This window comes from Mauremys reevesii, linkage group 14, assembly GCF_016161935.1.
Source record: "Mauremys reevesii isolate NIE-2019 linkage group 14, ASM1616193v1, whole genome shotgun sequence".
In the NCBI taxonomy this organism is placed as follows: Eukaryota; Metazoa; Chordata; order Testudines; family Geoemydidae; genus Mauremys; species Mauremys reevesii.
Genome location: NC_052636.1, coordinates 12,626,530 through 12,643,949, shown reverse-complemented (window position 1 = coordinate 12,643,949; position 17,420 = coordinate 12,626,530). Strand labels below are relative to the sequence as shown.

The 17,420-nt window shown below is 52.8% G+C and overlaps 1 pseudogene; it reads left to right on the top strand.

Annotated features, from left to right (window-relative positions):
- Positions 1 to 17,420, top strand: part of LOC120381498 — a 384,534-nt pseudogene that overhangs the window by 194,942 nt on the left and 172,172 nt on the right.

The window sequence follows — 17,420 nt, the reverse complement described above, 5'->3', positions numbered from 1 at the left end:
TTCAAGCGGTTGAAGTGGTTCCCACACCCCCACACTCAATCAGGAGACACATAGATAAAGCGCCGACCAGGTGCATATTTCTGGAGTACACAGGGATAAAGCACCAATCAGGGGAGGGGGCGAAGTAGTTGGATTATGTTAGCACATGCGCATAACAGAATGATTTATGTAACCATTATAATAAAAGACGTGGAAAACCCCCGCTTGGGGCGCTCCACTGGGATAGACTGACGGACTTGGCTTGATTCATTACTACATGGATTTAATTAATAAAGAATTAAAGGAGGGTAATATAATTAGTACCAATTAACAAAGGTTCAGAGACAACAGAGCCAATCAAACTAACTGGATAGCCTTACTGCATGAGATCAAAAGTTTGGTTGCAACTAATAGTATTGATGTAATATACCTAAACTTCTGTAAGGCATATGACTTGGTTCAGCACAACATTTTGACTAGAAAACTAGAAAGATACAAAATAAACACGACATACATTAAATAGATTAAAAACTGGGATTATAAATGGGAAACCATGGTCGAGTGGATTTCTTTCTAGGGGGTTCCCACAAGGATTGGTTCTTGGCCTTGTGCTATTTAACATTCTTATCAATGACCTGGAAGAGAATATAAAATCATCACCGATAACGTTTGCAGTTGCCACAAAGATTGGGGTTGGTGGTAACTAATAAAGTGTCAGTAGGTTCAGGTTCCAGCACTGGGAATCTGGGAAGTTTTCCCAGCCCTGGCTGGGGTTATTTCCTGTTCCACAAAGAGGGAAGTTCCATTCCCAACTTCTGTGCCTTGAAATTAGGCCCTGACACTACACCCCACATTCAGCATAGTGGTATGATTATGAAATGATTAGGACATAATTATGATGCATTTTGTGCAAGACGCATCATATGTTCAGTGTCTTTGGAAAAGTTAGTATTTGCTGAATATGATTATCCTATTTGTGTGCATGTATCATATTCGTATCTGAAGTTATGGATATTGACTCTGTATCTGTATTTCAAATGTGCTTACTCTGGGTAACACCCACAACGAGCCTTTCAGGTACAACAAAGAAGCCAGAAAGTGTTCATGGCTCATCAACAAAGACAATGGACCGTGGAAGAGCTTAGCCTTCCTGGGAATGTTTCAGCCAGCCTATGAGTCATGGCTACTATGACTCAGCAGGCCATGGTAGGGCCTGTGACCAGACCACATGACACTAAACTCCATTTTGGTACCTCTATTTTTCCACAAACTGGACTGGGAACTGAGTTTAGAACAAAGGGTTCCTGCCATATGGAAAAGCTACATAAGGTGGGTGTGACGTCATCTCTTGGCCTCATTCCGCACACAAGAGAACTCCTGGAAACACCTGAGGAACAAAGACTGAACTCGGGGATGTGGTGGTCTCAGGGTAAAGGGATTTCTAGCTTGTATATGGAAACTTGGTGGACTGCTTCTATCGGCAGTCAGGGTGAGAAATTGCTAATTCAAATTCTATCCAGACAGTATGTTAGGCTTGGTTTGAGTTTTTGGTTATTTAAGTAATCTGCTTTGATCTGTTTGCTATCACTTATCGCTGGGAAATTGGCTTTTGTCTTCTATCTCTCCTTGAGTGTCTTAGGTAAAACACTCAGGTAGGTTAGTTGGATGCATAGCGCCACCTGCTGTCGTGTTGTGTGATAACAGGGCCTGGAGAGGCTGGCTGAATCTCCAGCAAAGCAGTGTGAGAAGGGCCAGCCCAGCTTCAGGGTTAGAGGCACAGCGGTTCCCAGAAGCTCCCAGACTGCACCCCGGGTGACAACCCATCACATCCTAGAGTACACAAGTCTCAGCACGTTTGTCACATCCTGTCCCCTCCCATTCCATACCCTAGATAGTTCCTGCCTCCCACCCTCCTATACATTTACTGCTTCTCTCCCTCCAAGCAGAACCCACCACCAGCTCCCTGAGAATCCCTTACCTGAGCCAGCTCCATTGCAGCCATTTACTTCTCGCTGGGAGGAGGGGATGATCTGGGGTGAAACGTGGACGTTATTCTGTAACCTGCCAGGGCGAGAAGGGCAATGTGAGAGAATTCAGACAGGGTTTCTGTCCTTTCCACATGTCGATTCCCCCCAGCATTGTTCCCTGCTAATGGACACACTAGGTTCTGCCACACTGTGAAGCACAGAGTGACCATATCCCAGTACAGGCCTAGCCCCCTCCCACCAGGGTGTGACCCTCTGACACATGGTGAACCCCTCCCAGCAGCAGAGTCTCTCTGTTACACTTACCAAGTTTGTGGGCGATAAGCTGGGAGGGGTTGCAAGTGCTTTGGAGGATAGAATTCAAATTAAAAATTATCTGGACAAACTGGAGAAATGGTCTGAAGTAAATAGGATGAAATTCAATAAGGACAAATCCAAAGTATTCCACTTAGGAAGGAACAATCAGTTGCACACATACAAGACAGGAAATCACGGCCTAGGAAGGAGCACTGCAGAAACGGATCTGGGAGTCACAGTGGATCACAAGCTAAATGAGAGTCAACAATGCTACGCTGTTGCAAAAAAAGCAAGTATAATTCTGAGATGTATTAGCAGGAGTATTGTAAGCTAGACACAAGAAGTAAGTCTTCCGCTCCACTCCGCACTGATTAGGCCTCAACTGGAGTAGTGTGTCCAGTTCAAGGTGCCACATTTCAGGAAAGATGTAGACAAATTGGAGAAAGTCCAGAGAAGAGCAACAAAAATGATTAACGGTCTAGAGAACATGACCTATGAGGGAAGACTGAAAAAACTGTTTTTGTTTAGTCTGGAGAAGATATGATCAGCTTTCTAGTACATAAAAGTTCATTTCGAGGAGGAAGGAGAAACATTGTTCTTCTTAACCTCTGAGGACAGGACAAAAAGCAATGGGCTTAAATTGCAGCAAGGAAGGTTTAGGCTGGACGTTAGGAAAAACTCCCTAACTGTCAGAGTGGTTAAGCAGTGGAATAAATTGCCTAGGGAGGTTGTGGAATCTCCATCGTTGGGGATTTTTAAGAGCAGGCTGGACAAACACCTCTCAGGGATGGTCTAGATCAGGGGTGGCCAACATGTGGCTCTTTAGAATTTCATATGCGGCTCCTTGTATAGGCACCAACTCCGGGGTTGGAGCTACAGGCACCAACTTTCCAGTGTGCTGGCTGTGCTCACTACTCAGCTACAGGCCCTGCCTCCACTCCACCCCTTCCCTGAGCCTGCAGAGCCCTTGCTCCATTCCCCCCCACCCCCCAAGTGTCTTGCATAGTGTGAACAGCTGATCAGGAGGTGCAAGGAGAGGTGCTGATTATTGTGGCTTCCCATGGGTGGGAGGTGCTGGGAGCAGGGGGTGGGAGCTGACGGGGGGCTGCTGACGTATTACTGTGATTCTTTGGCAATCTACATTGGTAAACTCTGGCTCCTTCTCAGGCTCAGGTTGGCCACTCCTGGTCTAGATAATACTTCGTCCTGCCTTGAGGGCAGGGGACTGGACTAGCTACCTCTCGAGGTCCCTTCCAGTTCTGTGATTCCATGAACCAAAGGCCAGAGACGAGCAGAATCAAAGGAGTCACTCTGGGGATTCGCCCTGTCACTGTCCCCAAGGCAGCTCTCTCAGGTTTACAAAATTGTTGGATGCTCCAGCCTTTATACAGTCTCTCCTGGGAGTGCCCCTTTCATGGGCTGGGACTAGTTTTAGCCTTTGGGAAGCGTGACCCCGGGGGTTCTGAGACTTGGCCTTCTTGCCTCAGCACATCTTGTTCCTTTCTGTGGCTCCCCAGCGAGTCCCAATGAGTAGATACTCCTCAGACAGACAGTGAACATAAGAATGTGTTTAGTGTTTACACTTCATTGAATGCTTGTGAGCTGCTGCCTGGGTTAACATCTGACTAGTTGCATTGTGAGCCTCTGTAAATCACCAGACAGGAGAGAGACTTTACCTGTGCGAAGTGCTGATTGGCAACAGAATGCATTACACCCTGCCTGGCAGGAAAGGTCCATCAACATCAGAGAGACTATTATGGGATGTTAACGAAGACACAAAAAACTGTTGTTGTGCTCTTGACTTCCCATTAGCTGAGTTTCCAGGACAGAGCACATGGTAGGAAGGGGATGAAAAACCCCATGCTAAAGGAACTGATGATCTGTATGTTGCTTGGACTCTGGGGGGCAAAGTTTCTAGGCATAAGCAAGAGATCCCCAGCTGCCTAGCGGGGTTAGTCCTAACGAATATGCAGAGCTTGCTTATTATAGAAGCTTCTATTACCTTTGAAATCTAAGACTGCAACTCGTCTGCATCTATAGGATTACCTGCTTTAACTTTGTCAACAACTCTTGTTTCCTTTTAAAAAAGTCTTAATACAGGTTATGACAGGACTGGCTACAAGTGTTGTCTTTGTTGGAAGATCTAAGATTCAATTGACCTAAGGAAGTGACTGGTCCTTTGGGCCTGGCAGTAACCTGAACATCGCTGTGACTCGTGGGGTAAGGGAGGGGTTCTCAACCAGGGGTCAGAAAGATATATGGGATCACCCAAGAGGACTGTCTGTGGTTCCATGTTAATGCTGTTACAGAGCCTGAAGTGTTTACACTGGATACTTGGTTGGTGAAATCTCCATACAGACCTCACACCCAATTTGGGGTTTGTTCCCTGCTTCTTACCAGTCTGCCCGAGGCTGGTGCTCGTGCTCTCGAGTCACTGAAGACAGCGTTACAGAGAGAGGGGCTGTGACTTCCCCACGGTCACTAAACAGGTCTGTGACAGAGCCAGGAACAGACCCTGTTAGCTCCAGAGCCCCGTCACCCGCAGCTTGGAAAGGTCCCCACTGTATTAGGCTGCAGGAAGAGGTGTGCAGGGACTGCAGCTGAGCTGCCCTGCCAAGACGGCCTGTGCATCCGTGGACAAACCACCTCGCAGGGGGGTGTCCCCTGGGTCAGGAGAAGTCAGTGTCCAGCCCTGTGGGGCTGTGCTCCTGGCTCATACCTCCAGCACTCACTGCTGCCCCTCCCTTACCAGCTGCACTGTTCAGCCAGCCCCAGGCCTCTGTGAGGTCACCTTCCCCCCGCCCCCTCAAACCTTCAAACTGGGACATGGTGCACCAGTACCAATCAGAGTGCACTAGTGTAAATTTTGTCTACACTAAGGGTTTGCACCAGTGCCTAAAACACCAGGGTGGCAGAGACCTTCAGAAACAGCAGTACGGTGGCACTAGAACCTATTTCTAGCTCGGTCACAGACAGCCTGGGTGACCCTGGACACGTCAATGTTTCTCCTCCCAACTTTAGTCTCTTTACCCAGCTGCCACTCACTGGGGTCTCCTCTCTCCAGAGCTGCTCACCACTACAGTCTGTGTGGATGTCCCCAGAGCTAAGGCAGGTCAGCTCTGGAATAGTCGTACAAGGGGGGCTGGGGAGTCTCTTTCCCTGGAAGTTTTTAAGAACAAGTAGGACAAAGCTCTGCCAGAGATAATCTACATATACTTGTCCTGCCTCGGCAGAGAGAGCTGGACTTGATGACATCTTGAGGTCCTATCTAGCCCTACATTTCTAGGATGCGATGCAATATATACATATAAAAACACAACATACAGCTGGAGAAAGCTTCCCCCCGGCCGGGCCCCGGGCTCCCCTCCATCCCAGAGATACACCAGTCTGGGAATGTCTAGGGATACAGATGGTGTATCTCTAACCTGGTCTTAAAGACCTCCAATGAAGGAAATTCCACAGCCTCCCTTGGAAGCCAATGCAAGGCAAACACTGACCAAAACAACACTGTACACACACTCGCTGGGCTTGGGGTTAAGGGGAGAGGCAAGAATTCAAACAATCTGGGTTCAGTTCCCAGTTTTGCCCCAAATTCTCCATGCAAACTTGTTAGACACCGGCGGCTGGCCCGTGCCCGCTGACTTGGGCTCACACGGCTCAGGATGTGGGGCTGTTTAATTGTGGTGTCCATGTTCCGGCTGGGGCTGCAGCCCAAGGTCTGGCACCCTCCCACCTCGCAGGGTCCTACAGCCTGGCCCCAGCCCGAGCCCAGACACCTACACTGCAATTAAACAGCCCCTTTATCTGAGCCCTGTGAGCCTGAGTCACCTGGCATGGGCCAGCTCGGGGCTTTTAGTGGCAGGGCAGAGATACCCTTGGTGTCTGTTCCGCACCTGTCACAATGGGGACCCTGATCTCGGTGTCTGTGCACAGCCCTGCGCAACAGGGGCCTGACCTCAGTCGGGGACTCTGCAACTCCCAGCATTACAGGATCCCGGATTTTGTTTAGGGCCCCTGCAGCAACTGGCAAAATGTGGGGCCAGGATCTCTGTCAGGGTCTGTGCAGTGCCCAGTACAGTGGTGGGGTGTGATCTTTGTTAGAGTCAATGCAATGCCTGACCCAACGGGGACACAGATCTCAGTTGAGGTCTCTGAAGCGCCCAGCACAATAAAGGCAGTGGTTTGGGTCGCAGTCGTCCGCTGCCTGGCACAAGGGGGGCCGTGATCTCGGTCCAGGTCTCAGTTTTACCGGGCACAACAGTGGGTTCTGATCTCACCTGGGGTCTCTTCAGTGCCTGGCAGAAAAGGGCCCAGATCTCAGTTGGGGTCTCTGCAGCAGCTGGCAGAACAGGGCCACGCTCAATACGATAGGAGCCCTGATCTCAGTCACACACCTGGAGAGAAAAGTGGGAAGATTTTTGAGAATTTGATATTAGTATTTCAGAACTGAGGAGAAAATGGGGCACAAACTAAATATTTGTCAATATAAGGGACAAGCATCAACATGTGGGGAGAGTTTATGTCACCATTCAAGAGAAAAGATGGGAAATGTGAGGGGATTATACAGGAATATTGAATCAACAACAGAATGGGACAGATTCTTCTTGCCTCACACTCACAGGGGACAGGAGTGGGACTGGAGTAAGAAAGTCGCTGGCTGTGGGGTCTGGGAATGTGACTAGCACGTGATGTGGGGGGAGTAGCTGGGACTGGGAAACCTGGGGCTGGGCCGGCTCCATGGGGGACACTTGCTCCTCCCTCCCCTTCCTGGCCCTTCCCAGGCCCCGTTGCCAGCAGAGAGTGGCCCCCCCAGCCCAGCCCAGAGGTGTCCCTGTCTCAGGCCCCCCCAGCCTCTGCCCATTCACCCTCTGCCCAGCTCAGGAATCACTCGGGGGAACCATTTCCCACCCGCACAAGGACAAATCCCTGCAGGTAGAAATGGGGGAAACCCCCAAACCTGAGACCTGAACTGGCCACTGGCGAAGGGGAGAGACAATGGGGCACAATCGGGGGACAGGAACTTCTCAGGGGTTGGGGAGGGGGTCACCCTGGGCGCGGCTCGTGGCTCTCTAGGGAGAAAGGGGGCAGGACGGGGGGGAGGGGGGTCCCCACGGGAGGGGGCAGCGGTAAATCCGAGGGGATCTCAGCCCCCCCTTTCTCTCCCCACTCCTCGGGGGGGTCACCTGCTCGCCCCCCCGGCCAGGTCTGGGCTGCACCGACATTTCCCGCCCGCCCCCCGCCCGGTCTCCCCCCCCAGCCCCACGCAGGGACCCCAGGGTTAATGAAGGGCTCTCCCGCCGCGATCTGCGCATGCCCAGAGCTCCAACGGCCCCAACCCTTCTCCGGTCCGGGAGAGGCTCCAACGGCCCCGCGCGAGCCAGGCAGAGCCGCAGCGCCCAACGCTCGTTCGCAGCCCGGCTCCGGTTCCCCCGCCGACGTCACTTCCGTTCCAGGGAGAGTCAGGAACTACATCTCCCAGCCTGCCCCGGGGCCGCTTCCGCTCTCTCCGCAGCCCAGGGAAGGGAGGGTTCCAGCAGCTGTTACTGCGCATGCGCCGTGCGAGCCCCGCTGGGGGTGAGAGAACAAAGCTGCTGCTGCTGCCGCCTCCGCGTGAGCCGGGCCCGGGCTGAGCCGCTGCTGCTCCCCGGGGGGGTCTGTGCGGGGGGGCCCGGCCGGGGTTTCTCCAGCTGGGCCCCGCCCCGGGCAGCCCGGGCTCTGCCTGCCCCAGCCCCGCCCGGAGCCCCGGGGTGAGAGACCCCGGGCGGGCACGTGACTCTGCCCCGGGAACCCGGGAGAAGCCTCGGAGCCGCCTCGGCCCCAGCGGAGCCGCAGCAGGATCCGCCCCCATTCCCAGCTGGGGCGGGGCCCGGCGGGGGCGGAGCTTTCTCCAGCTGGGCCCCGCCCGGGCTCTGCTGAGGCTCCCGGTGACGGAGCCCGGGGGCGGGGCAGGTCCCGGCTCTGCGCGGTGCCCCATCGCTGCCCCGGGGCCCGGAGCTGCTGCAGCGCTGAGGCCGGGAGGATCCTTCCCGCAGCGAGTCTGAGCCGCCCCCCCCCCCCGGCGCGGCGGTGCCCGGTCCCGGGGGGGTGCAGCGGGTCCCCCCGCCCGGTGCCCCCGTCCCCGCACGGGCGGAGCGGGGCCGCCGCGGGAGAGACCCCGGGAACAGGGCGGTGACCCCGGCTCCCAGCCCGGGGCAGGGCGCTAGGGGAGGAGGGGACGGGAGAGGGGAGGGGAAATTAGAGGGGGCAGGTTCCCAGATCTCTGACCCCCGCACACTCACTGCAGCCTCCCTGCCCAGGGTCACTTCCCTGTGACCGAGGTGAGGAGCAGAGAGAGGAAGAACCAGCCCCGGACTCTCCCTGTCCCCCCTGCGGCAGGAGTGCGCTGCCCTGGGGGCAGGGTCAGGGGGATCCCCCCCAAGGGGCTCCTTTGGGTCTGGTCTGGTCCAGGGTTTGATTCACACCCTGTTGCTGGGAGGGCTTCAAAATGTCTTGGTTTGTTACTGCTGCTGGGGGGAGCACAAGGGGGACAGGAGGGGCCGGGGGCCAGGTCTGTGCTGCACTGTGGGGACTGAGCATGTTCCCAGCCTGGCAGAATCTACAATCTCTGTCCCCAGGGAAAGGGCCTGGGGGAATCGTGATGTGAAATGAACTGAAGCCTGTTCTGAAACCTCCACAACTGCCCTTCTTGCCCTACCAGGCTGCAGAATGACGCCCACCTCTCGCTCCAGCTCGTCCCAGCCTCCCATGGGACAGGAGAAATGGCTGTAGTGGAGCCAGCTCAGGTAGGGGTTATTGGGGGGTTGCTGGTGGGTTCCTGCTGGAGGGGGAGGGGCAGGAAATACTGAAGAGGTGGCAACTTCTGGGGAGTTAGGGCTGGAGGGGGGCAGGGAATACCCTGGGTGAGGAAAGGGAGGTGGACAGAGTGTGACAAACCTGCTGGGACTTGTTAACATGGGTCTAGATCCTCAGAACAAACACTTGGGTGTTGGGGGAGAAAATTCCCTAATTTGTGAAACAGGAAACAGACAAAGCAACTCCTGGGCGGGGCTGGGAAAACTGACCAGATTTCCAGGGCTGAACCTCAACCTGCTAGCCAGGGGCTGGTGTGACATGGAAAGGGGGCACCCAGCAGGAGGTGTAGGGAAGATGTCCTGCCCTCACATCCAGCTGCTGGCAGTGGGGAGGGTGTTGGGTTCTCTACCATGGGGCTGTGCCTGGACCCTACTGGGGGCTCCATCTCCTGTATCAGCCTCTGGCTAGTAGGTCTGTGGTGGATCTGCTGGGAGAGACAAGGGGTTCTCACTGTCCCCTCACCCAGATGTCTCCTGGCTGCTCTCAGCACTGTGGGGCTAGGACTCTGCTGACTCTCTCAGAGCTTCCATTTGATTGGCTCCTTTCCTCCATGAATAGTGGGGCTGTGAGTGGGGCAGCAGGTACCGAGTGTTGGGCTCTTGCTCTTTCAGGGGCCGGTGACCTTCGAGGAGGTGGCTGTGTATTTCAGCAGGGGAGAGGGGCTCTGCTGGACCCCACTCAGAGAGCCCTCTACAGGAGGTCATGCAGGAGAACTGTGAGAATGTGACCTCACTGGGTAAGGATTCCTGTCCCCTCGGATCTTGGAAGGGGAAATGAAGAGATAAGGTTCACGCCACTCCCCCAGTGCCACCTCTGCTCTGCCCTGTTTCAGCATCACCCCGACATGCCAGAGACACCCACACTAGCCCTCTCCCCTCCCCTGTTACAGAGCGCTCTGGGAACAGAGCAGTACAGCAGAATGTCTAACATGTTCTTCTCTTTGCTAAGATAATATTCGGGTTCAACTCCATCATAGCAAACAGAAGCTTCCTCCCCCTGGCCTGCTCTCCAGTACTGAACCTCCTGCACACAGGCCAGCTGAGACTTGCACAGTGTTACTACCCCCTTTCCCTCAACCTGAGTTTTCCTTGTGAGTTGCTGCCTTCACTTACCCCTCACTAAGCCCCACAGATCACTCGAACATACGCCACCAGGGTACTGACAACCCCCATGGCAAGAACATACCCTTGGGCACCTTTGCTGACAAAGCCTACAACACTCAGCACGGATATGAGGCAGAATTGCCCCCCAAGTTTCACATGCACCTCTCTGCATAGCACAGGCACAGCTCTGCCCAGCTGCTGCAACCCATCCCTCCATCAGCCAGTCACAGCTACAGCTGGCCCAGTGCACACAGCTGGCGGCATGCGGATAAATGCTGCGATTCCCACCTGTGAGCACAGCACAGAAAATGTCTTTGTCTTAGTCTTAGTCTTTCCTCGAGTCGATTATATGTTCATAGATTTTAAGGCCAGATGTGACTATTGGGTTGTCTACTCTGACGTCCTTTATACCACAGACCATAGAATTCATCCCGTTACTGCTACATTGAGCTGAATACCTGAGTCCCTGTGGCAGTTGGTTAACCTTTGCACGGCCCACAGAGAACCTTCTCTCTGGTTCTGGCCAGCTACAGGGTTAAGGGTTGGGGGAAAGTTTACATTAACTTTTCACTTCCTGGTCTGCAGAGGTTTAAGTTTACTCACCGTCCATATGGTGCAAGGCAGGAGACAGCACTGGGCAACTTTAACTCTGCATTAATGTAGCTTATGAGCATTTAGTTTCCTGTTTTAAAAAATGGATGCTTTTGCCGCTATAGCTGTGTCTGTAATTGAGCTTTGGCCAGCAGAGCCATGTTGGATGGTGTGTGTGTGTGCTCATGCGTGTGGGCACTTTTTCACAGCCTTAAACAATAGAGCTGGACTGGCAAAGCTTTTAAGAGCTACCTAAGAGCTACCTAACTAGTTCCTCGACAGACACCTGACACGCCACCTTTGGGTGAACTAATATGCGTGTACCTGGTCTGTGGGATCCCAGTAAAACATTAGGCACCCTGTGCCCTCTGCCAGGTGGCATCAAGAGGTCCATGAAGAGTCACATCCTTCTCCTCCTCCAGTCGCTGCATTAGAGTGTCTTTAGAATGAGCCGGCTGACCCCCGTTCCAGCCTTCTGTTTGGGTTCCACGGGGCTCTGTCCTTGGGCCTCTTCTTTTCTTCCTCTGCACCTTATTTCTGGGGAATCTCATCCGCACACACACATTCAGCTACCATCTCTGTGCGCCTAACTCCCAGTTCTGCCTCTCTGCTCCTGGCCTGTCTCCTTCTGTCGCAACTGAAATCTCAGCCCCTCTCTCTCATCTCCTCACTGATGTCCAGCCATCAGCTAAAGATCAACAGCTGAAGCAAAGCTCTTAATATTTCCCCCAAGCCCTCCCCCCACCTTCTTTCTCTACCGCCGCAGACAGCACCATTGTGCTGCCTGTCACTCAGGCCCCTAACTGTGCAATACCTTTGTCACGGAGCTCCCTCTGGGCCTCCTATCCAGGCTGTGCCTACACCTGGCATTTTCTTTTGCCTAATATCCTTAACAATTGGCCTTTCCTATCCATCCGTGCAGCGAGCTCTTAGTCATCCTCTCCTGTCTCAGTTACTCCAACATCCTTTTCTCTGACCTCACCTTGCTGCGTCTCCATTCAGAAGGAAAAAGCGCCCTCCTGGTCCTCGAACATGACTTATGAGGGAAGGTTGAAAGAACTGGGCATGTTTAGTTTTGAAAAAAGAGTGAGTGGGGAACTGAGAACAGTCTTCAAATATGTCAAGGGTTGTTATAAGGGAGCAGTGATTAATTGTTCGTCACGTCCACTGAAGGTAGGAGGAGAAGTAATTGGCTTGATCTGCTGCAAGGGAGGTTGAGGGTGGGTAATACAACAACCTTTCCAGCGATAAGGATAGGGAGTGCTGGAATGGATTACAAAGAGAGGTTGTGGAATTATTGTCCCAGGAGGGTTTTAAGAACAGGTCAGACAAACTTCTGGCATATTTACACCTGATCCTGCCACAGGGCGATGGGAATGGAGTAGATGACTTCTTGAGGTCCCTTCCAGCCTATATTAGAAGATTTTAGGATTCATTGCCTTAGCCCTTCGCTTTGATCACGTCTCCAGGTGGAGAATTTGGACCATTTTTGTGGATCGGCTGTGGGTACAAATTTTGTTCCTAGAGCCCTAAAATCTGCAGATATCCATGGACCATTTTGCGGATCGCAGATCGGATGCGGATATAAATTTTGTATCCGTGCAGGGCTCTACCTGTCTTACTTCTGTTTCTACCTACAACTTAAATCTATTTCGTACACAGTGACTACATCTGAAATAACATGAGATCACCATAACAATGATCAATGAATGATAAGATGAACTAATTGGCTCCATGAACCACGGAGACTCTTCCTTTCCATCCCCACCTGCAAGAGCCGCCGTCTCTTCTCTGCATGTTCTTTGGATCTTCGAATTTGTCCCTCCTGAAGTCACATGGCCTGATTCTTATTTTTCACATTCTCCTTTGGCAGAAGAATTGGGCTGTGGCTCTTGAACTACACCATCTAATTTGCCAACTTTCTCCACACACAGTGTTTTTTATGCTCCTCCCTTTATACCTGACTCACTAGGTTCCCTAATGCTGCAGGATGTGCTTTCCTGACATCTAATGCTGCTGAGATCCTGCCTTCAGTGATATCCCTGCCCTTCCTAGTCCTTACTCCACTGAACCCCCCAGCCCATGCTTCCTGTTCCCAGCTTCCCCTGGACTCTCTCTTTGGCTCTGGACCTGTCTGTCAGCAAGAAGCAGTGCCAGGGAGACTTGCCCTCTGTCTGGAGTCTTCACTTTCTGGGAAATGCAGTTCCAGTCTCTGTTTTTTAGGAGCCTCTTTGATAATGAGTGTCTGGCTGTGTGTGTTCCCAGCAAAGATGGGGATAGTTAAATCCCTCCTAAGCAGAGTGTTCTGCACCTTTGAGCACCTGGGGAGCTGGCCCTGTGATTTTATTGTTTAAAATGGACTGGGGTTAAACTAATAGAATGTTTTTTATGATGATAAATGGCCTATGAATTCCCCTGATCTCCTTTGTTTTCTTTCCCTTGAGCAGGGTTTCCAGTTTCTCAACCCTCTGTGATCTTCCAGCTGGAAGGAGGGGAAGAGCCGTGGGTCCTGGCTCTCCCTGTTTCAGTGGAAAGCGAGATCCTGGGAAGTCCCTGCACAGGTGAGGAAACATTAAACCAACCCATAAACTGTAAGTGCCTGAGAGAACCCGCTGGGATTCCCCACACAGACCCTGTGAGCTCAGGACAGTCCCCAGCAGATCTCACTCCTGGCTTCCTACAGATGATGATTGACACCTTGGCTGGAGCTCCCTCCCTTCCTACTGAGTGTTTGGATGGGATGTGGGCAGGGCCGGCCTTGGGGAAATGGCACCCTGGGCAAACTTGCATTTTGGTGACCCTGGCTCCCATGGGCTCCCTAGGCAACCCACGTTCCCCTCCCCCCAACGTCTGCACTGTGTCCCTTTGCCCCAAATGTCTGCTCCGCCTCCTGCACCCCTAATCCCTACACCCCTTCATTCCTAACCTCTGCCCCCCTCGTGCACCCCAATCCCTGCCCCCTCCTGAGCCCCTAACCCCTGCACTGTGCCCCCTTCACTCCAGCCCTTGCACTCCACTCCTGTGCCGCAATCATTAATGATCTGGAGGATGGCGTGGACTGCACTGTCAGCAAGTTTGCAGATGACACTAAACTGGGAAGAGTGGTAGATACGCTGGAGGGTAGGGATAGGGCCCAGAGTGACCTAGACAAATTAGAGGATTGGGCCAAAAGAAACCTGATGAGGTTCAACAAGGACAAGTGCAGAGTCCAGCACTTAGGACAGAAGAATGCCATTCACTGTTACAGACTAGGAAGCAGTTCTGCAGAAAAGGACCTAGGGGTTACAGTGGATGAGAAGCTGGCTGAGTCAACAGTGTGCCCTTGTTGCCAAGAAGGCTAACGGCATTTTGGCTGTAAATAGGGGCATTGCCAGCAGATCGTTCCCCTCTATTCGACATTGGTGAGGCCTCATCTGGAGTACTGTATCCAGTTTTGGGCCTCACACTACAAGAAGGATGTGGAAAAATTGGAAAGAGTCTGGCAGAGGGCAACAAAAATGATTAGTGGGCTGAAGCACATGACTTATGAGGAGAGGCTGAGGGAACTGGGATTGTTTAGTCTGCAGAAGAGAAGACTGAGGGGGGATTTGATCGCTGCTTTCAACTGCCTAAAGGAGGGTTCCAAAGAGGATGGATCTAGACTGTTCTCAGTGGTAGCAGATGACAGAACAAGGAGTAATGACCTCAAGTTGCCGTGGGGGAGGACTAGGTTGGATATTAGTAAAACTATTTCACTAGGAGAGTGGTGAAGCACTGGAATGGGTTCCGTAGGGAGGTGGAGTCTCCTTCCTTAGAGGTTTTTAAGGTCAGGCTTGACAAAGCCCTGGCTGGGATGATTTAGTTGGGAATTGGTCCTACTTTGAGCAGAAGGGTGGACTAGATACACCCTGAGGTCCCTTCCAACCCTGATATTTTATGGTTCTATGCACCCCTTCACTGCTACCCCCTGCACCACTCTCCTGTGCCCTCAACCCCTGCACTGTGCCCCCTGTGCCTCTAACCCGGCATCCCCTTCTGCACCCAAGTGGGAACCTGACCTGGATGCACAAAGCAGCTGGCATTGCTGCTCGCTCCCCACTGGACTGCTGCTCCTGCCCCACACAGCCCTGCGGGGCTGGGAGAGGGGAGCAAGGAGCGATGTCAGGGCTTCCTGCACCCAGGTCACCTTCCCTGCAGGCTGTGTAAGGGGAGGGCAGGAGAACAGCTGCTCCTGATGGCTCAGCACAGCCCAGGTGGGGAAGTGACCTGGATGCAGGGAGCCCTGGTGTGTGTGTGTGAAGGTAGTATGTGCCTGAGTGAGTGAGCGCGCTGTCTCTTTAAGAAAGTTCCCAGGGTCAGGAGCCTGAACTAGGCTTGTTCAGACACAAGCAGCTGCCGGCAGCTCCGGCCCCAGAGAGGCAGCAGCACACGCAGATTCCCCCTGTCCCGTCACCCCAGCTCAGTGGAAATCGGGTACCCGGGTTGGGGAGGATCACCCGCCATCAATCAGCACCTCCCCCCTGCAGAGCAGTCAGGAGGATGCTCCCAGTCGGGGGTGGACGGGGCGACTCCAGGGGTGAACGGGGGGTGGGGGGACAGGAACAGCAGCAGCTGCACACGTGGAACAGGGCGGAGAGGGGCCCCTCTGCTCCGGAGCAGTCACCTGACTCTGACGGCTGGTCGTCCAGCTGCCCCCTGCAGCTCAGGTCTCTCCCACTCCACGCAGCTGCTTATCTGCCTCCCTGTGCCGCTTTCATCAGCCCAGCGAGCCTCTCGGCAGCAGGTCAGGTGGGAATCCAAACCCTGCGCCCGGCCCCCCCTTGGGTGGGGCACCCATACGGCCCCCCCTAAAGGCCGGTTCTGGGTGGGGAGCAGAATTGATCCCCTCCACTGTCCCCTGTGGGGGAGAGTTAGGGGGAATTCAGTCCCTGATTTTTATTTTCTGTCTCTCCAGCACTTACTTGGGTTTGTTCTCTGCCTTTCCATCCCCAATTCTGAGATTTCTCCTCTCTTCTAGCAGGTGATGGGGTGGTGAGGGAGAGCAAGGAGCAGGAAGATGCTGAGCTCGCCGAAGCGCATGGGGAATTACTGCGAAGAGCCAAAGGGAGTGTGTCCAGCCTCCATGAGCAGGGAAAAGCTGGTGAAAATTACCCCAGACCAGAGAGAGAGCAGGGAAACCACTCAGAGGAGAGAGTGGATGAACCCATTAATTGTCAGGGAACTCACAGGGACCTCAAGGAAACTACGTCCCAGGAGAAAATCCTCACGGAAAAGCGAGAGACTACATGTAGTGAGTGTGGGAAAAACTTCCATTACCGCTCAGCCCTTATTCAACATGAGATAATCCACACGAAAGAGACACCTTACAAATGCTGTGAGTGTGGGAAAAGCTTCACTCGTACCTCAGCCCTTAGTAGGCATCAGCGAATACACAGAGGAGAAAGACCCTATGAATGCTGTGAGTGCGGGAAAAGCTTCACTCAGAGATATACCCTTAACTCTCATCAGAGAATCCACACAGAAGAGCGACCCTACAAATGCTGCAAGTGCGGGAAAAGCTTCACTCAGAGATCAGCCCTTATCTCTCATCAGACAACGCACACAGGAGAGAAACCCTACGAATGTTGCGAGTGTGGAAAAAGCTTCTCTCAGAGCTCAAACCTTACTGTGCATCAGAGGATCCACACAGGAGAGAGACCTTATGAATGCCGTGAGTGCGGGAAAAGTTTCAGTCACTTCTCCTCCCTTATCTCTCACCAGAGAGTCCACACAGGAGAGAGACCCTATGAATGTTGCAAGTGTGGAAAAAGCTTCTCTCGGAGCTCACACCTTACTGTGCATCAGAGGATCCACACAGGAGAGAGACCCTATGAATGCAGTGAGTGCAGGAAAAGTTTCACTCACCTCTTCTCTCTTATCTCTCACCAGAGAGTCCACACAGGAGAGAAACCCTATGAATGCAGTGAATGTGGGAAAAGCTTCTCTCGGAGCTCAACCCTTGTTACACATTACAGAGTCCACACTGGAGAGAGACCATATGAATGCTGCGAGTGTGGGAAAAGCTTCACTCATAGTTCAGGCCTTTCTAAACATCAGAGAATCCGTAAAGGAGATAAACTTCATAAAAACCTTCTCTAGAGCTGTCAGGAGATTTTTTCTTTAATTCTTTTGACAGTTCCCAAGTAGTGAGTGTTAAGGCTGTTTGCATCTTTTGCACACTGTAGTTCCTCAGCTCCCACACATGAGTTGCCCACTTTTGAAGCTCGCCCGTCTTTGGGGTGGATCCTGTGGTCCTTTGTATCAACTCCATTGTCCTGCGAGTCATTGGAGTGTGTGTCCTTTCTACCAGGAATGTCATCACCCCAGGTGGGGGAGATGGGGGGGGGTGTCTTCAAACAGCTACGTTGAGCTAAAATCTACCTGGGTCTCATCACTGTGGTTGTCATGGAGTTAGCTAGCTTGAGTTCACTTTCCTGATGTAAAAAGAGAACTATTCTTGCACTAAAGACATGGGCTATGGATAGTTGGTGGAGTTATCTTGCACATTTCCTCCTGTCTGAGCTAACCATCATCACATTTCCTTTTCTAAACAAACCTGGAGATTCACATTTATACTCCTCCTCCCAGTGCAAAG